Source organism: Triturus cristatus, chromosome 8, assembly GCF_964204655.1.
Source record: "Triturus cristatus chromosome 8, aTriCri1.1, whole genome shotgun sequence".
In the NCBI taxonomy this organism is placed as follows: Eukaryota; Metazoa; Chordata; class Amphibia; order Caudata; family Salamandridae; genus Triturus; species Triturus cristatus.
In genome coordinates, this window is record NC_140591.1 from 351,492,076 (window position 1) to 351,519,955 (window position 27,880).

The following is a 27,880-nucleotide window of genomic DNA, read 5'->3' on the forward strand; positions in this document are numbered from 1 at the left end:
ACGACCAGTAGAGGTCAGTAAAATGCCAGAAGTACTGTCTCCTTGTTCAACTGCCTCTACTTAACTGTCTTGATAGAAAATGACCAGTAGAGGTCAGTAAAATACCAGAATTGCTTTCTGCTGAGAGACTTTCTTTGCTTTTTTTCTGGTAACTGCCTCTATTTAACTTTCCTGATAGAAAACGACCAGCAGAGGTCAGTAAAATACCAGAATCACTTTAGCATTCTCTAGATTCCAGTCCATAGACATTGTCTTCCACGAGCACCCGTAGACAATAATATTTTTTCAAATCTTGTATTTTCAGTGATATGATCACTGAAGGCCCTGATTTTATATAAAAAACAGAGATTTGGACTATACCATTTCCAGCTGAAAGGCAATATTTCTCTCCATGTGTTCCCATACCTGGCGTGTCACGCAGTTTGGTGCTTATTTTCCCTCCATGTTAAAGAACATTAGTTGTTTCAGCACCCAGGCTAAAGTGCTGCATAGCTAAATACACATAAGCTTCCAAAGGCGAGACCGATTGCATTGCAAATGCTTGTTTATTATTGGAGACAGTATTCATGACACCACATGACATTTTCTTCTGTTCTTCATCAAGCATGTATGTAGTCGGTGCTTAATTGATCTGAGCGAAGGTTTAGAATAGCAATAACAATATAATCGAATATGTAAGTAGATGGAGACATTTTAATACAATATAACAATATTAATTCAGATGAGCAGGAAAGTATGACTCCCGAAGTTGAGTTTTTTTGGAGCGCCGCTACACCCTCGGTTTTTCAGCTAGCCTGAAGCCACCTTAGGTCCACAACACCCCAGCTGGACCAAATCTCTGGGATAGACTTAAAGTCTGACTCACAGTAAACCAGTGGGAGGGCAAGAGCATGCTATAACTTTGTTTTATCTAACAGTTTCATGCACTAAATAGTGTCTATGTACCAGCTTCACTGATTGCTGAATCTAATTATATCCGTTCTACAATGATGAAAAAAATGGAATACAACCAGCCAGAGCCAATTTCATCTTAGTGTCTCTTTGAATTACTTCTATTATAATTTCAATACAATGGAATAGACTTGTTTTCCTTACCCAACCCCTCAAGCCCTGAAAAAACCTAGGGTTTTGCCTCACCTCAAATACTTTTTATCATTAAATTATTTTTTAGTTCTGCTGTGATATATACACGTTGTGCCCCTCTTTCCCGGGACTTCTTCTTCTCCATTCACCTCACCATATTTCAACCACATCAAAAAAACATCACACAATCCAGGTCAATAGTTCCTCTGCAGATGTACCTCCCCAGAGCTTCCCACATTCTGGTTTTCACTAAGAGCCATATGCATGAACACATTTTCCCATAGACACAGAATGGACTAAACCCTTTGATGCATCTGGGGGTAAGAGCGGTGTTACACCTGCTCTCGAAATGTAAGTGCATAATTGTGACATTCACCATGAACTCCTTTCCTCCAAACATGATTCAGCAGAGCATCAGGCCACAGTAGACCATAACTTCTCACTTTTGCAGGAACAGGGTATTTATTTCCCTCTTGTCAGATCTGCCTCTGTGTGCCTAGGGTACCTCAGATCACCGCGATGGGCCTAAAATAACTTTTAAAACAGCCGGAATGGATGCAGGGTCTGCCCTCTTTTAGAGAAACTTCTTTGCTGCTCTCCTCTAGAACAGGCTGATAATTCTCAGATAAGGCCAACTTTTATAGCTGCAAGAGAGATGCTACCTTGAAAAAGGTACAAAAAGCCTCTCTTGTGGAATCGCTTGGTCTAAAATAACAAAAAGATTAATATGGCTGTTGAGGGATAAGTAGGTCTGAGATTTAACCTAAATGCTGCACTTGAAATGTTTCATTGGTTAATTTACAACTAGAAACCTAAGCAGCGCCACATGTACATATGGTAGTGTTCACAGGACATAGTGAGTATATGTGAATAAGTCCCAAACGTTTATTTGGAAATCTCTTTGGTCAAATACTTTTATTCGAAAAACACGTCAGAAAAGAGACGGAGCTCTATTAAATGACACGGTTTTTGGCAGATTAAAGAGGCAAACACTTGCTGTTGGGCGAAAAGAGTGAACGTTGTTTTTAAATTCTCAGGGGCAGATTTATGAGCCCCTTGCGCCACTTTTGCGTCACTTTTCCCATGTTAAAAGTGACGCAAAGTGGCGCAAGGGGCTCATAAATCTGCCCCCTAGTCTCTCAATATCATGCGTTACCTCTTCTATGTTATTTATTACTCACTAGAGAGCAAGATGAGGGGCACCAGAAAGTCAGTAGAAATGCATTCTCGACTTTTAGAAAATTAAATTGTTTTCTGTCTCACTGTTTTTGCAAAGGTTACTTTTGCTTCCAATCACCTGTGCTTCACGAACCCGCACTTCCGCTTTGCAACCTGGCTGTATCCAAGCTCCCCATTGCTCTGACATGGCTGATTTACTACCTGTCTTAGCCAGTTCCTCTACTAATGCTAGGCATGCTAATGTCGGTGATGCTAAAGCATATTTATTTTGTGTCAAAAAGCTATCCAATAAAAAAAACTTTGAACCAGAGTACATTCAGTTTTTTTTAAAAAACTATATTTCTCACAAAATTCGTATCAAAAGGGAGAATGTGACATTAAAAAAATCAAGTAACAGGCCTATCTGTATTAATATCCATTACAAGTTAGATACATTGCCTCATTCCCTAATACATTTAGGCCGAAAAAGCATAGATTTTGTTAAGTAAAATGTTTGATCATGATGAGTGAGTATGGGGAAAGAATGTGCAATGAAGTACATTAAGGTTTTGGGAGATCAATGGACCAAGCCGGTATTTCATTTAGATAGTCCATTAAAAGCTCTGTGTAAACACATGCATGCAAATCTGAATTGGCAGTGTGCTCAGCTGGAATTCTAAAATGGTCAAACTTTGAGGCACGCAGTGCGCTCCTTCGAATGTGACACTCTCTTAGGAGAAACAGCTTGGAGGTGATGTTGTCGAATCTTCTCTGGTACCTGCAAAATAAATGTACTTTTTGTTTTGCCAAAGAATACTCTAAGTCAGTTTAGTGACCTGGGAACCCGCATGGGGATGCATGGACCCTCACCACTTCTTCCTATTTCACAGAGCCTGGACTCAAAGTGATATCAAAATTAGAGTCTGAGCCACGATTGCAAGCAGGGCACACACCCAATTATGGAGCATGCTTCAAATGTAACCATACTCTTTTGAGCCTCATCCCATGTAACATACTCTGTCCTACTGCATTCTCCACAGTTCGACTTCTGCTCTTCCACAGCTCATTCAGCCTCATGTTTCTCCATTTATTCGTTCTCTCTATGGGCCTAATCCCATCCTACAATATGCACGTTCTCATCGTGTCTGTCCCTTCCTAATAAAACCTTTAGCCCTTTCTGCTAGAACACTGGCCAGCCTCTCTGTCCTATTTCATTAATAAGTCCTCTCTGAATCCTATCTCAAATGCTTTCGATTTTCATTTGTTCTGCTTTTGTTAAAGATAAGTAGACTTGTCTTATTATCCATCTGACTACTAAGGAGTAGCTCAAATTCCCCTTTTCTTCATAATCTTGTCCTCAACCTTTCCACTCATTCCCTCTCCTCTTAAGCTCCCAGCCCCTGTGATCTTGGTTTCATCCATTCCACTCTATCAAAATGACCCTCACTTTCAAATCACGGCCATTTTTGTTTCATGGTCATTCTCCGCACAGCCCAAGCAGCATTTGGTACAATTCCAGGCATCATGTGAGTAATCTAAAATTATTTTGATCTTACATAAGCCATCTGGCCCTCTTCGCTTTAACTAATGACCACACTGCCCGAAAACATGACCAACTCTCTGTCCTAACACCTTTCCTCTTTACTCTCCATTCTTCATTTTTCAGTGACTGCCTCTCCTCCTTTGGGTTCGCATGCCATCTAATCACTGATGACCTCAGTTATTTTTTACCTTTTTTATTTTCCAGCCTTATCTTCAAAAATTGTACCATTTTTACAAAATATTCTATTTGATTTCAGAATGTCACAACCCAAGCTGTCGATTAGGTCACTGAAAGTGAATGAAATAATTAGAACTTCCATGTTTGTATTGCCACATTCATCGAGTGCATCGTAGGGCAACATTTGCTGAAATACTCGCAATCACCCGCTTAGAGTTAGATCCTTTCTACATGTCATGTATGTACCTGAATTTTGGGACCAAGGGTGTATGCATGCTCTTTCCTTCCTTTTTATCAGATTCCAGATCAGTATAATTTCTACTGAAAGTACCTAAATTGTATAACCCAGAGCAAGCCAGATATCAATTCTAGGTATTTGAAGCTTCTCTAATTTACCTGTTATTATTGCATTAAAAAATAATGGCTTAAACTGTAGGCACTAACGCATAAATAGGCCAATCAAAATTGGATGTATAGAAATAGAAGCTGTGGTGAAGCGTAAAGCATAAAAAGACACTTCCAATGATTAAAAGAGTATTCACCTGCAGTGAAATAGGAGGGCCTCTGCTGAAGTGTGAGCTTCAGATGAGCCCAAGAAATAAGTGAGCCCATTGTAAATGCTGTTAAAGGAGATCTGCGCCCGAGGTGCATCTTTTGTGAACATTAAGTAAAGGTCAATGATGATGGAGAAACAGTCTTAAAACATTGAAGGGATCTTAACATCTATGACTATTATTGCTAATATTGTAACTATTTTTCAGGGAGTCAAAAAGCCATTATTGGTTTCATTAAACCTCTAATGTCCTTTGCTTTTCTCTCAAGCACACCTGGCATTTTCTTCCCCTGCCTTTTGACCGTGGCTGCCGAGCTCTTCAAAGGTAATGATCAAAATAAAGTACCATACAGTCACTATTGAGCACATCCTTAATGGAGTTCTCTCATTTTTCTTAACAATTCGATAGGAGAGTTAATTTCATACTTTCAATAATTCATGAAATATGCAGAATTTTATGAGAGTCTGTTTAACTCTGCTGAAGTGTTTTTTAACATTGCATTTTGAAGGTTGATGCAGTCTTTATCAGTTAGGAAGCTAAAGCTGAGAGGTGAAAAGGTAGGTTTCAAGCAGCGTCGTGCAAGTGGCAAATACTTGTGCAGCTTGTGCGTTATACAGCTTCCTAAGCCAGTGGCGGCTCCTCCGCTAAGGCAGAAGAGTGTCGCCTCACCGCTGTTTAAGCAGTGCAGAAAATAAAAATAAAATGATAATAACAGGAAGTTATTATCATTTTATTTTTTTATGCGACACACGGAGCCAGGTGGAGGCGGGGCTGGGCTCTGTGATGCCAAGCAGAGTGAGGAGTGGCTCGCACTCCTCTAAGTGCACATGACAGTTTAGCCGGCCCTCTTGCCCGGCCAAACCGTAATGCGCACTTGGCATGTTCTCCATTGGGCTGTGTTGCACAGCCCCGTGGAGAACATGCTCAGCCTCCCAGGCACTGCCTGAGCATCCACACAGGACGCTCAGACCAATAAGGACACTGCTTCTGCAGCGTCCTGATTGGCTGGGAGAGCCCGGAAGCCTGAGTGCTTCCGGTGCTGTAGCAGACTGAAGAGGATGGAGGAGAGGTGGTGCGGCGGTGAAGGAAAAGGTAAGTACATTTTTTGGGTTATTTTTTTTTTTATCCCTTTTCACCCCCTCACCTCACCCACTCCCTTCCAAAACAGCCGCCATTGTCTGCCTCTGACATTACCCCCTGGTCCCTCCTGTCCTCGTTCCATTCCTCACTAATTGGAGATGACCATCTCCACGACAGAAAAAAAGAAAAGGAGCATGCCGAGATAACCTACCCACTCCCTCTCACTGGGAGTACATAAGCGGTACTAGGCCAACATGCAGCCTGTTCTTTTTTCTGTCTTCCCACAGAATGGGACGTGTTGAGACTTACCTGGATTCTTCGTTGGATTCTTCATTGGACGTCTCGTCGGGGATGCTGGGCTGTCCTCGCCGTCCTCCTTACATGTTCTCCTAGCCTGCCGGGCTTGCCTGGAGCCACGTTTCCTGCCGCCCGGCCCTTTGCGGCTGGGGCGCAGTTCCTTCCGGATCTCCTCCGAATTGCAGTGCGAGTCTCCCTGTGGCTTGGCCGGTCTGGGGGACGTGCTACTGTGGCTGTTTGGCGTGTCCTGGGGCTTTGATGGGCGTTGCTCCTGGGCCCCCTGCCTGTCGTTTTGGAGCCTTCATGTTGGCTCAGGGTGCTCGCCTCGGTCAGCTGCTGGTCGCGTGGCTGGTTGATGGATGGCTGCGTGGACCTTGCCTGGAATGACCGGAGGTTGTGGGAGTCGTTTCTGCGCACCCAGCTTCAGGATTGCGACATGCCCAGTGCGGCTCCTCACCCTTTCTCCTGCCGGCCTCCTCCATTCTTCCTGGCGACCCTGTTGAGAGGTTGGGTTGGTCCGGGGCTGGCCTGGCTGAGCCTTGGAGCGCGTTGTGGGTGGGATTGTCCACCCGGCGCTGGTTTCCTGAGCACGCATCGGATGGCTGTTGGGGGGGCAGTGAGCTTGTGGTGCGCTCTTCCTGCCCCCTTCGTGAGTACCGCATAGCGGTTTGCCTTTTTTTCTCTCTGCTGATGGAACTTGTGGGGCAATTTTCAGCACTGTTTACTCTTGGGAGCACAATTTGGTCTGCAGGGTGATGGTTCTAGGCGCCACAGTTCGCTATGGCCCCGAGGACTCACATAGGGCCCGTTTACGGCTCTTGCGTTGCCGGCGTCCTGTTGAGGTTGGGTGCAGCTTACCCCTTTTCTCGTGAGCTGTTCTTTTGGCCTGCGGCCGTGCCGCCCTTCGGCGCCTGCTCTCGTCTGCTCTCACATGTTGTAGTGCATCGGCCCTGGTTTCTGCCTGGATGGGAGTCGGCGTGCTGCTACCAGCAAGTCTGTTCTGTTGTGGCCTGCTGGTTGCTGTTTCCGTCCCTTCCTCTGCAGGTTCCGTGGTTCGACTTCCTGGCCACTGCGCACTTACTCTCGTCTGGTCTCCGTGGTTGTGGAGCATCTGGCCTGGGTGGGACCTGGCTGGGGGTCCGCTTTGGGGTACCTGGTGCTGTGGTTGTCTGGGTGCTTCCATGGTTGTCGGGCTGTCTTGGCTCTAGCCTTGCCTCCCTGTGTGCCCCTGGTATTGTCTGCTTTCGCTGATGGGCTGGGTTTCTGACTGGTTCTTTCCTGGTTGGGAGTTCGCTTGCGGCCCTGGCTGGTGTGTCTTCCCCTTCGCTTCTGGTTGCTGCCACCCTGTGCGCCTGGTCCCATGGGATGGTCGGGGTTTGGTTCCGGGGCCTCCTCCTTGTGGCTTCTCTTTGCTAGCTCCTGTTCCTGCGTACGGGCCCTCTGTGCTTAGGTGGTTGAGTTTGGTCCGTTTGCTGCCCCGGTCTGTAGTCCTTGGTGTCTCCGGTCCCGCGCTCCTGGCCGTCCATCGGGTCCTCTGCCGGCTGCGCCGTTGGCTCCCCTGTCTTCGCTGTCCTCTTTTGGGACCTGGTTTCCCCTGGGTCGCTGCACTTTTGTGGGGGGGGGGAGCTGCCTGAGGGGGTCCTTCGGGCCTTCCTCCATGGTTTGTGTATCCCCTGGCCTTCTGGCTTCCCGCTTGCTCGGCGCTTGTTGTTGGTTGGCATCCGGGCTGTGGGTCGGTTCCTGTGGGTCTGCTGTTGGCCTGTCCGTTTGGTGCTTGCCTCCTGGAGGTTTCTTGCTTCCGTCTGCTGGCCTGCGGCCTTGGCTTCTGTTGCGCCTGCTGCCCGCCCTGTGGTTTAGCCAGGTGGGCTTTGGTTCCTCGCTGGCCCGTGGCTCGCTCTGAGCGGTCTCTCCTGGGGATTTTTGGCCTCTTCTCTTGGCCTCTTTTCTCTGTCCTCTGGGCCTCCGGTCGTCCTGCCCTGCTGGCTTCTGTTGTCCCTGGTTGACCCTGGTGGGTTCCTGGTTTGGGTTGCGCCTGGGTTTGCCTGTTGCTCTTGCCTGTTCTGGTCGGCCCTGGATGCTTGTCCCTGTTGCCTTGCGGCTCTTGGGCTTCCTTTGGCTGCCTGCGCTCTTCCGCCCCTTGGTTCCGGCCCTTCAGTGGGTTCGGGCTGGGTGCGTGCTTGTCTGGGTGCCTGCCTGCCTGCGTTTTTCTCTGTCGGGCGCTTCTTGCTTCTTCCGGGTGCTTTTGCTTGCCCCGTGCTCGGGGTGTCTGCCTTTAGCTGGGTTCTCCCCCTTGTTTTGCATGGGGGGTGCTGTTGGGCCCTTCCTCTGTACTGGTGGGCCTTGGCCTTGTTGGGCTGTTGGCTCCGGTGGAGTGCTGGTGGTGGCCCTGGTGGGTTCTGGCCGGTGTTGGGTTTGCTTCTCACCTGCTGCTGGGGTTTGGTTTCTGATTGTGGTTTCCTTCCTCCCTCTTGTGTTTTCCTTGCTGGCTTGTTGGGGTTTGGGCTTGCCTTCTCGCCTGTCGCTCCGTTTCCCTACTCTGGTGGCTGGGGTTCGTTGGTCTTCCTTGGCCTCTGCCTTGGGTGGCCTCTTGTTCTTCTGGTGTCCGGCTCTTGTGCCCTGTCTTGTTTGCTGTGCCCTTTCCCTGCTTGTGGGTGTTGGGTGGCAGCTTCCCATGTTGTGTTTGCCGCTTTCCTGCTTCCCGCCCCTCTCGCTCCCCTTGGGGTTGCGGTTGGCTTTGCCTCGGGTCTGGGGCTCTGGCCTTTTACCTTTGGGGGCCTGTCGTTGGTCCTGTGCTCCCGCGTGGGCTGTTTTCGGCTTGTGGTGTCTGTGACCCAGACTACTGGTGGCCTCAACTGAAGCAGCAATGATATGCGCCAAAAAAGACAGCATTCAATCAGAGCAAAAATAAGATAAAGTGCTCCTTTAACACACAACCATGATGCTGTGATACACAAAGATTCAGGAAACTGCCGACAAATGTATGACTCTAGCAAACACATTTCAAGAATGAAAGAATTAATTTTAGAACCACTTTTCGCAGATAATAATAATTTGCCCTGAAGAAGTCCCATTGTCTTTGGGATGAAGCACTTTGGCTGTGTTTCTCATTCACTTGCAGCTGTGTCCGTAATTTACTTTGCAATAAATAAATAATGACCTTCACTTTGACTGTGAAGGAGTGCTCGCCTATATGAAGTATTGAACAATTGTCTTGGAATCTATTTATGGAACTTTTAGTTACTTCTTGGACAAATTGAGAGTTGTGTTACTGTTTAGGGAGTACCTCTCATATTTTTGTAGTCTAGAATAACGCTTCGTATTTTACAAATAAAACAACATTTTGAAAAGCTCCAATCAATATTTAGATTTTTATTTATTTGTTTGCAATTTTAACAATTTCCATAATTTGTTTACCCTTTTTATGTAATCATGGAAATTACTTAGGTGGAGGTCCCTAGCTTCCAGTAGTGAATCAATGGGGGGTCCCTGGAAGTCAAAAGGTTAAGAACTACTGCCCTGTAGTGTTCACCCATGAGTAACCAAGCAACAACTAATAGCACTGCCCTCGTTACAGGTTTGCAGTGCAAATGCCATGAAGGGCCCCGTGAGGAGTGACATGAGAGTAACTCAGTGGTTTTGGAGGTGTCAAGCCAGAATATTGCGGCATAAATGTCATCTGACTTAAATATTGTATATTGAATATTATTTACAAAAACATAACTCATTTGGAGTTAAAATTTAATGGCAGGGGGGTAATTTGTATGTAAACTAAATGTATGCTGCATTATTTATGTCAGGCAATATTTTTGTTATTGGCATTCTGACATACACCGTTTTGGATACAGTCGGACAACTTAAGTAATGTGAAGAGACTGTCCAGGGATGTGGAAGAGTATCTCACCGGCATGAAGCCATAGCGATGCTGGAGCGATAGAGTGGCAATCCACAGTAATACAAAGGTTGCATGCAGCTAGGGCATCAAGGTCACCGTCAAGTGTGTAGTGTGTAAGCCGACAAGCCATGAATCTAGACAAATGAGTCAAACATATGTGGCAAGTCAAAAATCAAGGAAGCTAAGGGCTTATGTTCGACTTTTACGAATGATATTCTTGTATGTGGAGGTGGTAGAGGCTCTTTACATGCCCCGTGGTGGGACAACCTAGATGCAAAGAAAGAAGGGCAGAAGCATTGCTAAAGGCACTTCAGTAAAGAGTTAATGAGGCCCACCCAAGGAGCTGGAGGCACGACCAGGTGATTCCCACAGACACCTCATAAGAGAGGCAATGTTGTACCACCTGGGGGCAGTGGAGGCACAATCCAAGAATTACAATAGACCCCTCGGAACTGGATCTCTGATGTACCACCCCAAACCAGTGGTAGACTCAACTCACCAGTGTAGGTGAGATCTGTTAAACCCTTTGGAAAGAATGTATTTGTAATAATGAGAAACATAGCGGACATGGGTAGGAGGTTAAAGGGCAATATTTCTGGTCCTGGGCCTTTCCTGACCATTACAGACCCAACAGGGAAGAGACCAAAGGAAGAGGGTCTTCACTTTACACCTTTAGGGACTGTGAAAACCAAGAGAAGGGGTTAACTAGGAGCAAGGCTCAATGATCAAAGGTCAAATGGGAGGCTTAAAGGTCAGATATGAGGTACTCTAAGAGGAAAGGGGAAAGTAATCTGCAGCAAAATAGCAGTGGCAAAGGAAATACAGGCCACCAGGTACTGCTATATTGACGTGCTTATCAATTTAGCTATTGCTTAAGTAGCAGATTCCACAAACAGAAAACATTAACTCAACGCGCACAGGAAGGTGTCATCTGGAGCACAGAGAAAGAGGTACACTGAAATAAGGAAAACATGTGAATATAATGTGTCGCAAAACCAGATGAAACGTTACTCCCCAATCTAGCATACAACATTCAGAATGGGAGGTAAAACTACCTCTGGGAACTGCTTTGTGCAGCAACAGTTTTCTCTTGGGTTACTTTTACCAGCCAGTACAACCCTCAGAATGAGGCTGCAAGGGCTTAAATTTAAAGAACGGGGTATGGCCTTTCCCTAAGACCCTTGGGCAGTCAGATTTCACTGTAGGTTAAACCTTTGGCCCCCTCAGGCCCATAGAAAATGATTCATCTCATTTGTCTAAAGAGTACAGTGTGCTTCATGGTCAATTCAAGACTAATATCCTTCAATGAGCCAGATACTATCAGTGCTTCTTCTCACTCTGCAGAATTGCCTCTCAGGGGGTACTCCGCAGTGAGAAGATGTTTCATTTGTGAACTTGCCTTGTTCTGCGTGTTATCCGGTACACAACTTTACCTGTTACCTATAGTTAACAACTGTGAAGATTCACTGCAAATGAGCATTGACAAAGATAATAGGTCTTGAGTTTTGAGTGCACCATAAACCACTTTCAAGGAAGAGGCTACAATTTAGCACCACACACCTCCCAGAGGGTTAGCCTCTCCTCTTCCAGCAGAAGCAGGGCACGCAACTCCCTAGCAGCCCTAGTCATGGCTAAGCAGGGGCTTCCAACAGCTCCCACCATCAGGAAGACGCCAGCAGCTTAGTGCATGGCTGTTCGAGGTTACCTGGACGTCACACTCTGCTTGCAAACAAGCATGGGCTGTAAATCTCCAGGAAAGCTACCACTAATACTACTTGCAATTAATCATAGCACAGATGGAGTTGGGGGGGTAGGCGAGATTAATTTGCTACTTCATATATTGTAAAAAGAAATATGATATTTACTATTCTGAATCATAGATACCTGTAATTTGAAACAAAGATGTCTATAACCTTAAGTATGGCTCTCCCCAAACACAACTCATATTCAGGCAATGTAGCAACCTTCGAAACACCCAGATACGGCGTAATGCCCAGATAAAGTCACTGGACCTAACAACAGGGCCTTTCAAACACAGAAGGAATTTTGTGTAGCCTGATATTTGATTAATCTTCAAACCCATTATATTAGATAATGAAGTTTCTGGATTTTTCAACAGGATAATCAGTTCCACATAAGTGGGAGACTTCAGACTGTTCAGAATAAGAACCAACTCGGATCAACTGTCTACCCTGAACTACCCGAAATAAACTAATACTAAGGGTCTGTTGTCAAGCTCTTGGTGTGAATGTCACCAAAGACTATGAGATGCAGCGCTCCAAAACGTCCGTAGCGCTGCGGCACGAGAACAGATTGACTGCCAATGGGGTTTCAGCCAGAGTGGAACTTAAAGGATCAGGGGCCTGAGTTCACGCTAAACATCGGTGAATGGTTTACCCCTAACCAGTGCTTAATTTGTAGAAAAGTAAGTGCCAAGGCCCTTGTGAATAGGTCACTGCAGCTTGAATCGCCCAGAGCCCCTGCCAGCGCTGCCAAATATAGTATCAACACAACTACTATTACACTCCTACAAGTGTGACAATTCAAACGATTCCATGCCGCAAAGCTAGAATGTCTCGGCTGACAAGTCTTTGACATTTGTAATTTATATTGAATTAATAAACAACTGTTGTTATGCTCATCTCTACAGTGGACAGACAGCGCCACCATGTCATAAGGGCCAGTGTTGACAACTAAGTGCCAGTGTCGAGCACCGGAAACCACTGGCTCAAATTAAGCACTGACCCTAACCTTATTTCATAACTGCTACTCTTGGGACAGCGATGCAAACGCTTGCCTTAAAACGCTTCATCTAAATTGTGAAAGCGCTTCAATTGCAATTAGGTAAGAGCTTTTCCACACACAGAGCATTCACAGTGGGTATTAAGGTGCCACTTGATAGCTCATTACCACGCTCTGCTTTACTCCCACAGATGACGGCCCTACTTAATAACGATAAGACGACATTGGAGCTCATCCCTAGCTCAGTACACCATTATTCAGGTAAATGCTAGACGCTCTCTTCTACATTCATTTACCAGAATAGCCCTTGAATCTGCCTTATAATGTGCCCTTCTTCCACAGAGGTCAGCCACACTGCATCATTGCATTATCACAGGAGTGTACTATTAACTACATTTCCAGCCCTGTCTTATCCTCAGAGTGCCAGCCCATCAGCCCTTCCCCCACTCACAATTGGGGTAAGTACATCATCACCTAGAGTGGTTACTTCCCTTTACTTAATTTTAGCAGTATATATCTGACAGAGCTCTTTCTTTTTCGGACACAATTAGTACCTGGGTTCCATTGTGAGTATCCTTTTTCTTTTCTATTTTCGCCACGTGTCGCACACTCTTCACGCGGCTGCGCAATTGAAACACCAGGTACCATCCATTCTTCCATAACCCTCACATATTTGTCGCATTGGTGCCGGTACATGGGCCACATGCTTACTCTATCCTTCTTTCCCTAGATGTCCCTACATTCCTTAGTCCTGATGAGACCCTGCAACACGTAGAGGGTCGAAACGTCGTCGACACAAAGAATAAGCGAACCATTACTCAGCACATATCACTGTATATAGCTGCTGCTCACACTGTATATATTTGTTAATGGTCGACTTGTATGTAATCATGGAAACCTTATGATTATTGTCACAATTCTCACTAATGTTTTAGATTCCTGTTTTCACTTGGAACACCTCGCACAAATGTTTTAAATCTTTTCCAGTTATATATTCAATTGTTTGTTTAAAATATAAAATGATTACTGTGATATACTGTACCATCGGTGTTTGTGGTTTCTTCCCCCTCTGACATCAATTAAGCCCTTCATACAGCGATTGCGCATACTATTATTAATACAGAGTGTATTATTACACTGCAACCACTGTTTCTCCTTTATAACTCTTCCAGGCCAGTCACACTCAGCAATGCCCATATTAGCACAGGCATCATATAACAATGAGGATTTCCACCCTCTCACTGCTCCTCACAGTGTTTGTACACAAAACTCAAGTGGTGAGTTTGATTTGTCAGATGGGGGCCTGACAATGGCCCACTTGACAGAGGTGCTAACAATTACGCCTTCTGCGTGGTGCAATAGGAGGCCTTTCAGGCTTTATCTGTTTTCAGCTATATGGGGTTCAACAAGGTCTACCAAGACTCTTGTGGTGTGGGCTTTGACTTGGCTTTAGTTTGACCAGACACTACATGAGCAAAGCACAGCAAAGCTTCGATTATGCCCTTCTGCCCAGAAGTCACCCAAGCCTATGCTCACAGAAAAAAAGTGTACCCACTATAATGATGGAACAGAGGAAATCTGTTATCTAGACTCATAATCCCACTTTACCAACAAAATGGTATTGAACATGCAATTGTGCAAAGAATATGCACTGTGAAGAAGACATTACAGCAATCAGTGTCAGGGATGATCATGACAATGACTCTAACTGCCATCAGTGGCTGGGGAGGTCTGACCTTCTACTCTGTAAGTAAGTATAAGACCTGTGAGTTAGCTAGGGATGCTTGTTCCAAACCTTGAAGGAAATGTTCCTGTCTGATAACACATCAGATAGCATTTGTTCCCAAGTTATTGCTTCTATTAAAAATGCCCAGTTTGCATCCTCATTGAAGCACAGGATATTTCTGTGAATTTCCTGTGTGTAATCTGAAATATGATTGGTAAGATCAGGTGGTAGCAGCCTGTGGAGATGTTGTAATAGGAAGAGTGTCAAGGAGCATGAAGAGCCACACCAGACCTTGGTTTAGATTTTTCAGGACATTTTCCCTTGTACGCTAATGTAGCCTTCTCCCCAGCCATGTCCTTTGCTCATCACACCACTCAGGGGTTCAGCATCAAACGGAGCATCAAACTTGCGCTTCTATTTGTTCTTGACAAGGACTCTGTCTCCTTCCTTGAAAACTGTGTACCGAGCCCATCGGCGTTTAGCAGCATAGATTTTCATGCTGGACTTGTGCAAAGAATACATCATACAGATCTTGTCCGCATCTGTTGATCTATGAGTGGTCCATTGCAGTAATTTGGTTTCCAATGGCTCTCCCAAACATCAAGGTGGCAGGCTTTCACCTGTAGTGGAATGGGGAGTTGATCTGTAAGCACGAAGGTCTGAACATAGAGCCAACTTGAGATCACTTCCTTCTAGCGCTGCACACTGAACCATTCCCTTTGGGAGGACCATGAAGCATTCTGCAACACAGTTGGCCTGTGGCCATAGATGGCAAATTTTCTGATGTTTAACATTCATGTTAGTGAGAAAGTCTTTAAACTCTCGACTGACTTGTCAGACTTGAGAATGAATGGGACACCCCATGTTGCAAAATGTAATTTAATGTCCCAATGACTTTGTCTTGTGTGATTGACGATAGATCTTCAACAAGTGGAAATCATGAGTACTCATCAACAATAACCATGAGATGATGTCCATTGTTTAGGTGTCCAAAGAAATCAACCTCGATTTTCTCCCACACCTGCTTCAGAAGGTCAGACATAACTAATGGATGCTGCGTTGCTTTGGGAGATAAACAGTTGCACAAATGACAGGCCTTTAGTTCTCTTTCAACTCTTTCATCAAGGCGGGGAAACAACACTTGGTCTCGAAGAGCTCTCTAGGTTTTGACAATGCCATGATGACCCTTGTTGGATAGCTCATTGACTTGTTTTAGTGTCTCTGGAAATACGATTCTAGCCTACTTGAGTGACAAAGAGTTCAGTTTTCACATTTTAGAATTTTTTGTAAAGTCATCCGTAAGATGTCTAGTGTGTTTCTTGCAGGATTGCTGGGCAATAATGTCCTTGAGATCAAGCAGATCTCGATATATATTTGTAGCAGCAAGAATTTGTTCTACCTAAAGAGCTGCAGGTATGCTTGACTTGACTATGAAAAAATCATAGGCCTCAGCCACTTCAGACACTGTACTGTGATACTGCACTGGTACTCGTCAGCGGGATTTTGATCTTTCCCTGGCCTACACACAGTAGTGTAATCATATTTTTGCAGCTGCAACCCCCACCTCTCGATGCAAGGGGGCACCTTAGCTTTCTAATTCCCCAAAATGGTGGGCTATGGTGGTCACTGGTCAGTGACAAGGGTGAAGTGCTTTCTGTATAAAAAACAGCTAGACTTTCTTTCTCAGGTTGTAAATAAGCATTTCCAGTCTGCGACAGACTCTTACTCGCATAAGTCACAATGTGCCTTTGAGCGTTGTCATGCCCACTGTGCTGGGCAAGGATCACACCCAACCTCACTTGGCTGGCATCTATTACAATCTCAGTATGAAGTTTTGGATCAAAATAGGACATTTCATTTGTGTTTTCAATTGCATGTAAAGCGTCAACTCCATTTAGGTGCCCACTCGAACACAGTGTTCTTTTTTGTTAAGTCTCTCAAAGGGGCACTGATTGTGGCAAAATCACAAATGTACCTTAAAGAACATGAATCAGTGCTTGTACTTTCATCTTCTTGTGTCACATGGTTGCTACAAATGATCCTTGACTTTGCAATGGCGTTGAGGCAGCCCACGTGTATACCTTTGTTTTTGAAGGGCTGAGAAGAGGTACTGGAGACAGTTCATTGTATTTCTCTGCCGGCATGATACTTATCAAAGCACCACTGTTAATGATAAAAGGTATGGGACAGCCATTCACCTTTAGTGTGATCTTTGGACAATGTCCAAAGGTACATGGTTGCTTTTCGTGGCAATCTCGTTTGGACTTGGACTCTTCTTGGCATGCAGCTAAACCCACATGTGCATGTTTTTCACCAGTCAACATCATTATCGCACAGTCATCTTCTTCACTGCTCTTGACAATGACGCTGAATTGGAAGATGAATTGGATGATGATCAACCTCATTTAGTTTCCACTTGCCTTAATTTGTGTCACCTTTTGGTTTTGTGGGCATGACTAGGTGGTTTGTGGAACTTTCTGGCATCCATTCTCTCTGCTCGACGTGACACAGTTGGTTTCTCTTTCGCTTTGAAAACCGTTCTGAAATGCTTTTCTTTCCCGCAGCCTTTGCATGTTTGTCCAATGGCAGGAGATTTACCTTTGTGCGGAAAGGAGAATCCGCATCGGAAACACAATTTCTATGTCTTCCGAGACATCACTTTATGGCACTCGACCTTGTGTCTCTGCTTACTTTTCCTGATCAAGGCTGATTCACTTTGGGCTACTCCATATTTCATATCAGCTGCTTGTTAATCTGTATCTTCTACTCTTGCAGCCATGTACACTCTCTCCAGACTGATTGTCTCACGTAGCATATGTCATCTGAACGAGTCAGAAAGGCAGCAATTAATGATTCATAGGCAGATGGCGTCTTCTTCATTGGATTCATTGAACATACAATGCTTGATGAGGGCCACAAGTCTTTTGGCAAACTCGTCCATCATTTCTCCAGCATGCTGTATCACTTGGTTGAAGATGTACCTTTCATACTTGACGTTCGGCATTGTATTGAACTTGATTTCTAATTCTGCCTTCATAACTAACTGTGTAACTTCCTGCTGTCGAGAGCAGGGCCTGCTCTGGCGATGTTGGCTGCCCACTTGGATCAGTCCCATTCATACCATCTCTAAGCCCCAGCCGTGGGTTTGCATCAGTGTCATCGTGGCTGATCTGATATCATATGCCCTCTTTTTCATTTTTGGCGTTGAGTATCTGTTTTGTCTCTTGTACGCAGTTGTTACTGTTCTCAACATTCTGCACGGTACCTGGTTTTCCCTTTTTTTTTGTTTCTTGAATCCTGAATGTTTCTGCTTTTACCGCACTTTTATACCTTCTGCGTTTCTTGTTCTATATGCTTGACAGCTCATTGTTATGTGGTGGTGCAATACCTCTTCTCTCGGCCTCACCAGCAGACTCTTGGCCCACTGCGAGCAAACTGCTCCATAGGGCTTTCGTCTTGTCCAAAAGCTTTGCACTGGCTGCAGTAGCACTTTGCCTCAACATACACCAACCATCGACTACTTCACTTCGACTGAGGTGCACGTGGCATATACGAGCAGTTCGCTGTACCTCAGCAAACTCACAGGGAGAGCACTCTCATTACTTCGAGTTACATATCCCTTATCTTGTCACCAGTTGTAGCTTCCTCCACAGCCTGGTAGCATGCAAATGACCACGCTGCACATGGAGCTCTGTAGTGGACGTCTTCCTTCTTCATAGTGCAACCTTTAATTTTACACACTGCATCATGAACTTTATTAACCACACCCAGGCACAGCCCAACAATTAGAAAATTATCCTACGGAGTCCATCAGGGCCCAGAAGGGTCCCGCTATTCATACTTACTTCACTACAACTATGAGATATCACTCTGCAACAAAGTTGGATTTCTCCTTAGGCTTCTGCTTACTGAGACTAATACTGCTATACTTATAACAAGCACTTATAAGGTGTCAAAATTGTTGAATAAATATTTGCGGGAGTGTATTTCGAATTTTAGCAGTTGCTGCCTGGAGGTTCTTGGAAACACTGAAAATGTACTGCAGCTTCCCTTCCACAGTGAACTCGGGCGCTGAGAGGCTCAAACTGCCACCCGAAGGTCTTTACCTCCTTGAAGTCAAAAGCTTTCACAGATCCTCTCCTTTTAGGAGAAGGGGTATGTTCAAAGGACTGGTGTGTGAACTCCCTCTTTCTGAATCTAAAGGTTCATAATAGCTAGGGTGCAAAGTAATGACAGCTGCATACGAAAGAGGCTGACAGCAAGAGAGAGATATGGGATATTTAATAGCAATAAGCCTAACATCATACAGTGTGTTTGGTTGGCTGTGCACTAACATATACTACAAGGTGTGACTTGTATACATTATGTTAAACAAAGAAAACCTCAGAGCACACTTGCATACACATTACATTTCCACCATTAACTATTATCTAGAGGTAGAAAGAAAGGCATTTTGTTTGAGCTCCCGATCAACATCAGACGCGCCCTCTCCCTGAATATCTTCAGGCAGACACTCAAGACCTGGCTCTTCGACTGAACTGAGCTGCTTGCCCCCCCCCCCCCCCCGACCCCAGCACCTTGGGATCCTCACAGGTGAGTAGTGCGCTTACAATTCCCCTAATTGATTGATTGCATACATTCCTATACCATCTGCATGTAGGAAAATACAACTGTGTAGAGAAGGAAGTAGTAGAGATAACACAGTCTTAGGGCGGCAGGAGGGGAAAAGGTATGAGAGAGGAATAGATCTGGCGTCCAGCACAACCCAAAGACCTTCTTCCAAGGATATCTTTAGACAAACATTCCTAAGCTGTGCAATGAGACAGAGGATAAGGCTGGAGACTATTTTTGCCTCAATGTTTAGATTATAGAAATCTAAAATATGGTATATGAATGTACATTTATACGTAACAGAATGATATATAATCTGAAATCAATATAAAAGCCTACAAACCATTCACTCTTTTTTCTTTTTGGAAATTAATAGTATAGCAAGATCAAGTTGGCCCACATACCTTATACATTGTTAGTTTATTCACCAAGGGGAACTGTGTCTTAGCCTCATTTAACAGGTCTTATTTCAAAGCTACTGAGAACACATCATACAGAACAACTGAATAGTGAACCTCCTGGTTAAAAAAGTGCTGCTTTGTGTACCCCATGTATGTTTTGTATTTTCTCTGAAGTCTGGTGCAGACTGTCTCTAGCTACCTCAATTATCCCTTGGACCCCTAATAAAACAGTGCTCCCTTGGCACTGTGCAATCATTCTCTTTCCCTGCCTATGCCTCTGTAACTTTGTGTTTGTGTACACAGTGCCATTTAGTCTTACTGCTGACTGAGATAATGTTTGGACATAAAGATGGATTTATTCATACATCCCCTGCATCCAATTCATACAAACAAAGCCACTCAACAGTGTTTTTGAGACTTTTTCCTATGTTGGCCTGACTGCACGTTGTGGGCTTCATTCTCTTTTGCACACACGACTATATAAACTAACTTGCTTTGTGCCACATTGTACTTACACTCGGAATCTGCCTATGTTTTTGCTTTCTGTTCTTTTTCTGGGATTTAGTCTGAACACCACAGACAAGGTTAAAGAACAATGTCCCTTGTTATTCTTTCTGGCCAGGCAGTAGCATATAGACGTAAAACAGAAATGCAGCTGTTGTTTATGTGCACACGTGTCTTGTCATATAGATTAGCACAGGAGCCAAAAACAAACACATGGAACGAGAGTTCTGAGACAAAAGCACTGCATCTATCTGTGTATGCTAAGGTATGAGGTCCCTACTAATCCCAGATATCTTTGATATATAATCATTTATGTTCAGTATCAGGGGAGGGGGGTTTAGGCTACTCTGTCCTCTAAAATTACAGGGCTTTTCATGGCATACGGTTTATTAACCATGCCAACAGTATTTTTAGTATGCATTTGTTTTCTAATTGTGGCATGTATACTGCATTTCAGAGCACAATAATTGAAATAAATATTCTAAACTTTCTTCGCATCTCCTGGTTGTCTTATTGTGGACAAGTACGAATGAGAAAGCAAAAGGGTGTGTCCTGTTACCACGATCCCTGAGAGGGTTGAGCGTGGTGTGTTCTTGGGTGCCAATTCACTTGTTTCTCTGGTAAGGCTAGGTGGGCAAATGAGGCACTATAGCTAGTCGGAATCAGGCTCATAGATACTGAGGTGGTATGGTGACTCAGTCCCTACATACTGACGTTCTAGGGTTCCAAGCATAGTTATGTTCCTGAGCAGAATCCCTGCCACACTAGCAATGAGTTGAAAGGTCACAACCTAATGTAATGGCTATCCATGAGCTAAAGTGTTTAACTGCAGGCTCCTGTTGCTGCTCATTCTGCTATGACGGAGTTTGGTATTACAACAGCCATTGGACTATGGAAACACTGTTCCCATTACACACTTTTCTGTGCCTGGAAGCTGTGATAACTTTTCAGTTTTAGGCTGACCCAAGTTGACGGATGATACAGTTTCAGCCTACAGTTCAGGTTCTAGTCAACTCTTTTGCATGGGTTGGAGGAATTGTGTCTATGCTAGATAATCTGTGTTACATCTGATGTATGTTGCAGCATTTGTTTCCCCATGCCATTACCCATGAGTTGCTCATGCTTCTATTGCCAAGAGTTGGTTATCTGCCACATTGTTTATGTTTGCTGACTAGAACTGCTGAATTTAGCTAAAACACCTCTCAAATGTAAATGCACATCTATCTATCTATCTATCTATCTATCTATCTATCTATCTATCTATCTATCTATCTATCTATCTATCTATCTATCTATCTATCTATCTATCTATCTATCTATCTATCTATCTATCTATCTATCTATCTATCTATCTATCTATCTATCTATCTATCTATCTATCTATCTATCTATCTATCTATCTATCTTTATATATATTCGACAACGCCAGTCCTCAATCAACATGCACTCCAAGTTATGATTGATGCTCGATTTTATTTATTTATTCACCATAACACGTTTCAGCCGTCACGCGCGGCCTTGATCACACGACATGAGTGCTATTTTCTTTCCTTTTATCCATTGCATCTTCATAGACAAAGAGGGGTTACTGTTTTATTGCAGCATAAACATACTAAACATACTATGTTTGAGTATTCCATCAAAAAAGCAGCATTGATTATAAATTCCTCATATGGCTACAGAATAATTTGTAATTTACTGTGCTTGAACAATAATGCATAGCGTGACAATATAGCATGACTGTGATAACAATATTAATATTTCCCAAGTGGGCTTCTCTCAATGTATTGATCATTAAAATTTGCATGATTTTCAGAATTACTCTTAAGTCATTACACCCCAAAAGAAATCTATTACATGATTGTGATTTTTAATCCAGCTCAAAGTTGAGACAGAGTGGGCATGTCACCTCATCTCATTAAAATTCACAGCCTATTATCATACCATTCATTTACCTACATAAATCGCATGCCTTCCTCCTCGCGCAGTGGACGCGCGCAGCTACAAGGCAGTTAGTGAAATTGAATAAGTCTTGGCTAAACTCCTCATAGCCCAGCGTTAATTTTAGCCCTCTGCTTTTACTAGATTAACTGTTTTTAAATACCGTTTTCGCTGCTTTTCACTTGCACTCGCACTTTAAAATTGTGCTCACGCCCACACCTAGGTCCACCGAGGGGTTTCCCCGATTGATGTGGAGGGTGCCGGCTTTTTAGAAATCCTGCTCTCTGGTTGGTGGGGTCTAGTGGGGGTGGAGCAGGATGGTCAATGTCCCTGCGCTTGCTGCCTACATAAATCGCATGCCTTCCTCCTCGCGCAGCAGACGCGCACAGCCACGAGACTGTTGGCGAAACTGAATAAGTCTCAGTTAAACTCCTCATAGCCCAGCGTTAATTTTAGCCCTCTGCTCTTACTTGATTGACTGTTTTTAAATACCTGTTTTCGCTGCTTTTCACTCGCACTCGCATTTTAAAATTGTGCTCACACCCACACCTCGGTCCACCACGGGGTTTCCCCGATTGATGTGGAGGATGATGGCTTTTTAGAAATCCTGCTCTCTGGTTGGTGGGGGTTAGTGGGGGTGAAGCACGATGATCAACATCCCAGCGCTTGCTGCCTACATAAATCGCATGACTTCCTACTCGCGCAGCGGACGCGCCAAAGGCAAGCCCGTCTGCGCCCGTCTGCGCCCGACCGGGACCATGGGCCATGACCCCTGGCCCAAACAGGGCACCTAGACCATATTATTCCACTAGCCAACTAATAGTTTACCGCAATCCACCGCTCCCCGACTGTACCCTGTCACATCTTGAGAACAGGGGGAAAAAATGTTTATGCTACGGCTTCTCTTTTGACATAGCCCTGGGCCATAAATCTACTCCAAAGGGCAGCAAACATAATACTCCTCCCCGCAACCATGTCTCCCTAACCAGCAAGGAATTCTTTTTCCTCAGCACAAACTGCCGCTCTCTCTCGAAACATAAAGCGGGCATTTTTTATCTTTTGGTCAATGAACAACCAGATGCCATATTTCTTACGGAGACATAGCTGCACGAGAGTTTTGGCCCTGATGTTGCGGCCGCCTTACCGCTTAACTATGCTATAGTTAGGAAAGATAGGGGTTTCAAAATAGGTGGGGGAATTGCCATCATTTAAAAAAAAGATTACCAGTGTAAATTCGAAGATTTACCGTGCAGGAACTGGGAGGCAACATTATTCAAGTTGGCCCTGACCCCGAAATTTACCTTCTCTGGAATACTTGTGGAGGACCCGACATGTAACATCATCTCTAAATTGGCAGCCACGATCGTTAACTTACACAATTCTGGCCCCACACATGTGGCGGGCCACTTACTAGATCCTATTTTTTCTAGCTTATCTAGCATTCATTGCTCCACAGTGCTTTCTCTATGCTGGTCTGACCCTTTTATCACTGGGTTCCGTTTGGTATCTTCAGAAAACTCTGCGGCTGCTATTCCTACTTCTAGGAAATTAAGAAGAAACTGGAAAAGACTAGATATGACTGCTTTAAATAATATTCTGTTCTCTAACATGCCCATCTCCAAACAAATGTTGGATACTCTCTCGGACACTGTGCAAAAATGGCTTCTCAATGCCAATTGACACCTGTCTCCCTCTTTCCCAAAAAAGGGTCAATAATCATCGTCCTCCAGCGCCCTGGTTTACTGAAACACTTAAAATAGTGAAGGCCAAATGTAAGGTGCTGGAAAGAAGGTGGAGGAGGAGATATGCTTCCGACTCCAAAACTGTTTATAAAAAGGCCAAAAAAGAATATCACAATCTTTGCAGGTCAGCTTGCGCGGAGTATGTATTGACAACCATCTTTGGTGCTCTGAACTGCTCTAAAACACTATTTAGCATGGTCAAGGGGCTCGCTGACTCCGAAACCCAATCTAGGCCCCCCTCACTAAATAATCGGCAATGCGAGTATCTGGCTATTTTTTTTGGCCAGATAGTAGAGAAAATATACTCTGAAATAGTGAACTTGCAGTGTGACAGCCTCCCTCCACTGCAATTTACTCATTCCCCCCAACCGGTATCCGCATTGCCCTCAGCTGACAATACCCACCCTGACCAGGATAGGGCACCTTGTGCACCTTTTAATAATCTGGACACATGGCCCTTACTAAACACAGCCTCCTTTAAATGTCTTCTAGACAGCGTCAATTCAGGATCGCCCAGGGACCCTCTTCCTATCTCTTTGCTCAAGCAGCTTGAGCCTCCATCTCTGCTTGTAATTATGGACCTTTTGAACGCCTCCTTACAGGAAGCCACAATTCCACCAGAGTGGAAGCATGCCATGGTGCTCCCCCTTTTGAAGAAGGCCAACGCGAATCCTGATTTGCCCTATAACTATCGGCCTATTTCTTTGTTGCCGGCCTTCTCTAAAATTTAAAAGAAACACATCTACGCTCAGCTTTCCAATTTTGTAGAATCACAAAAGTTCCTTCACCCATCCCAATCGGGCTTTATAGCCAGTTTCTCAATGGAAACAACTCTACTTGGGGTAATGGAAATACTGCCTCGGCACCTGGATGCTGGAGACATGGTGGCCCTTATTTTGCTGGACTTAAGCGCAGCATTCGACACGGTGTCTCACACCGTCTTAGCGAAAACATTAAGATCATTAGGCATCTGCGGCTCAGCCCTAAATTGTCTCATTTCATTTCTTGCCAACCGTACTTTCCAAGTCTTTTCCCCACAGCCAGCTCCAATACTCTACCTTCACCTTATGGGGGACCTCAGGGCTCCATCCTTAGCCCTTTACTATTCAATCTATACGTTAGACCTTTAGCAGATGTTGCTGAAGATGCCGGGTTGTCCCTGTTCTCTTACGCGGACGACTCCCAGATTATCTTCTATGGAGAGTGCAGCTGAGCTTTCCCCCCTCCATCTGGGCTTGGGTAAAATTGCATCATGGATGCAGGCTTATTACCTTAAGCTCAAGGAGGGAAGACCGAGGTCTTGATATTGGGCAAAAACAAGGATCTCTGGGGCCCACAACATTGGCCTAGTGAGATGGGTGCACTTCCTCAACTCTCCTGTCACGTCTGTAATTTGGGCATCATCATTGATGACTCACTAGCTATGCAACATCAAGCTGTCAAGGTGGCCGCCACATGTTTTACCATCTTGAAGTGGCTAAAAAAGATCATTTGGATGCTGCCAGAGCCCACCCAGAGAACGGTAGTCCAGGCGCTAATCATCTCAAGACTGGACTACGGTAACGTTCTTTACCTAGGGACCAACAAGGAGGTGACTCGCAGGCTGCAAATGGTTCAAAACTCTGCTGCAAGATGACTTTGCCGGGTTCCTAAAGCCATCTCTGTCTCCGGTCACCTGCTGGACCAGCACTGGCTCAGGGTAGAGAACCGAATTAAGTTCAAAGCCCTGAGCTACATGTTCAAAATCAAAATATGTGTCGCCCCTCAGTATCTGCAGTCTCTGGTCTGTCCCTATGTGCCTCCTCAATGCCTTCGCTCATCTACCCAAGGGAAATTCTCTGTGCCCAGAGTCAGACTATCTCGGATGGGTGGCAGATCATTTGCATACCTCGGTCTCTCATTTTGGAATTCCCTTCCCACATCTATTCGTTAGGAAACGGTGTATGTCCAATTTCACAAATCATTAAAAACTTGACTTTTTAACCAGTAATCATTTAAGCTGTTATACATTCCTTGGTCTGCCCGGCGCCGGGAAACCCTTTTTGGGTAGCTGTCCTGCCTTATAAATGTAACTAATAATAATAATAATAATACGTTGATGCAAATTGCTGCTCCATTACTTGGCATATGATAATCAAATTATGCAGTGAAGTAAATAATAAAAACAAAACATATAACAGACCAAATTAATACATGTAATGAAAAACACAAACCTGTAAGCTCTAGAGGGGAAATATGATATTTAACACACTCTTAGGGGCCGATTACGATGCCGTTCGGAAGGGCTCCAAATCAGATTCGGGCAGAAACCAATTCTGAACCCTTGTTTCCGACCGAATTGTACACAGTTCCTAACGACCGATTACAATGCCCTGAACTTGTCGGGCTGTCCGAATCAGTTCCAAAAGGACAGGTCAAGTCTTTTTATAGCAGAATCGTACAACTCTATGGACTCGGTTTCTGATTGAGCGATTACGATGACCGATTCGAACAGCCTTTTCGAATCGGTTTCTTCTAAACAAATCGGCTCCAAGAATCTGTCTTTGGGGGCCCACAGCAGGCCCCCCTTCCCCTGGGCCTATTAATCTGTGCCGTGCAGGCACCCATGGGACCCCCCCCTTTCCAAACATGCACAGTGTGGCAGGCCCCATGAAGTTGCCGCAACTAAGTAGACAACGAAACATGTTGGCCAAGCATACGCCATTATTTTAATCTGTGGACGCTCACGGCACCCATTAAAAGTATGTTTTGCGAGTAAGTCGTACCCCATTTTAAGTTTGAGGATTGCATTTCCTCTCTCCCGGGGACCAGTAGGGCACTGAGTGACATCTGCACTGACCGTGCACTTTCATACACTTTCACTGATTTTCTTTCCTTGATTTCTTATCTCTGAGGAATCTGATTCTACACACTTGTTTTTTTCTTTGTGCAAGAAAGTTACCGATGATGAGAATGTGGGCAAACTGGTGAGTACCTACCAGCAGCCCCCCTTGGACATACTAACGTGAGGTACCTTCTGACCTTCCTCACATATTTTTTACACATGAGGTCACAGTTCTTTGTGGGTAAAAATGTATCCTCTAAAAGCTTGTTTAGAATGTGGTACATTAACATTTTATGTTAAAATTGAACAGTGGAACTAACAGGCTTGGTGGAGTAAATCTGACCTGTGAGGGAAGTTTTTTGATTAAAAACATCTCCTGTGTCCCATAAAGAGAATTAACTGTTCTGAGATAGTCGGGTCTGGTTGTGTTTATATATTTAAACATTTCCGGCAATAAAAAAGCAGGACAATGAATAACACGTGTTTTAGATCTTTTACACCATAATTACAGAAATTACGAATACTGTCTCTGCTGGGAGAATGATGCCAGCTAGCACTTAACATTTTTAGTTGTAAAATATCACGGCCTATAAGGGCCCAGCATCATCTCACACCATGGTCAATATTCCAAGTTAAATATTTTTGAGGCATTCTCGGAATAAATGAGTTCACTACTACCTTCAATTAAGATTTTGTCCTACAACACTCAGCATCTAAATGGCAGCTTAGATTAGAGGATACGTGCTTAATGTAAACTTTTAGCTGCTGCTTAGACCAGGAAAGTAAATACTCTTGATTGAGATCAAATATTTTCAACGCATGGATAATATTTCTATGAAAAAGGGCTTTTTCTTTTCTTACTTTGAATATTTCTTTACACATCAAGTTCCATAATTACGTTATTTGACTTCTTAATACCTGAAAGCCCTAGTGAATAGCTGCTGAAAGACCACATTGATGCTCTTTAGCCCAAATATTCTAATCTAATTGATGGAGGAGCCGCCTGCATTTTGAAACCACATAGTTTCCTCAGAATTTAACCTTCTGTCTTACCTAAAAAAACATTTCTTCACATCAATGCTTAAAGCAGAGTGGATGGGGTTTTCGCTTTATACACAGATAATAAAATTTCAAAGTGCCCTCTCCCCACAGCATTGTAAAAGGCCCTTAGCTCAGATTGAGACTTGCTGATACTCTGAGAGATGTTTTCTGAGTCCTTCAAATTACTCAACATGATTTTCCCCAGAAAGGGTTAAGACTTAACTACCGCTAGTTTTTCTTCACCAAGACGCCTGCTGTAGTTTTCTTAATTCTGGGAAAAAGTGCTTTTAAAAACTAGGGGGCATATGTATGAAACTCCCGTTTTGCAAATCTCAAATTGCGATATTTTGCGATTTGCAGTTTGAGATTCGCAAATCAGAATGTAAAAAAAAAATCGCAAACATCATTTGCGATTCCTTAATTGCGAAATTCACAAATTAAGAAATCGCAAAAACAGGAATCTGCAATACAGGTGCAGCCTGATGACTCACAAACAGGAAGTGGGAGTGATTTCCTGCACCTGCTTACCTGAGCCACACCCAGAGGCTGTTTGGAGAGTGTGAG

At 44.3% G+C, this 27,880-nt stretch overlaps 1 protein-coding gene across 1 annotated transcript in view; it reads left to right on the plus strand.

Moving 5' to 3' along the window:
• RXFP2 (relaxin family peptide receptor 2) overlaps nucleotides 1–27,880 on the plus strand; it is a 1,146,426-nt gene that overhangs the window by 731,066 nt on the left and 387,480 nt on the right. The gene's annotated exons all lie outside the window — the stretch shown is intronic.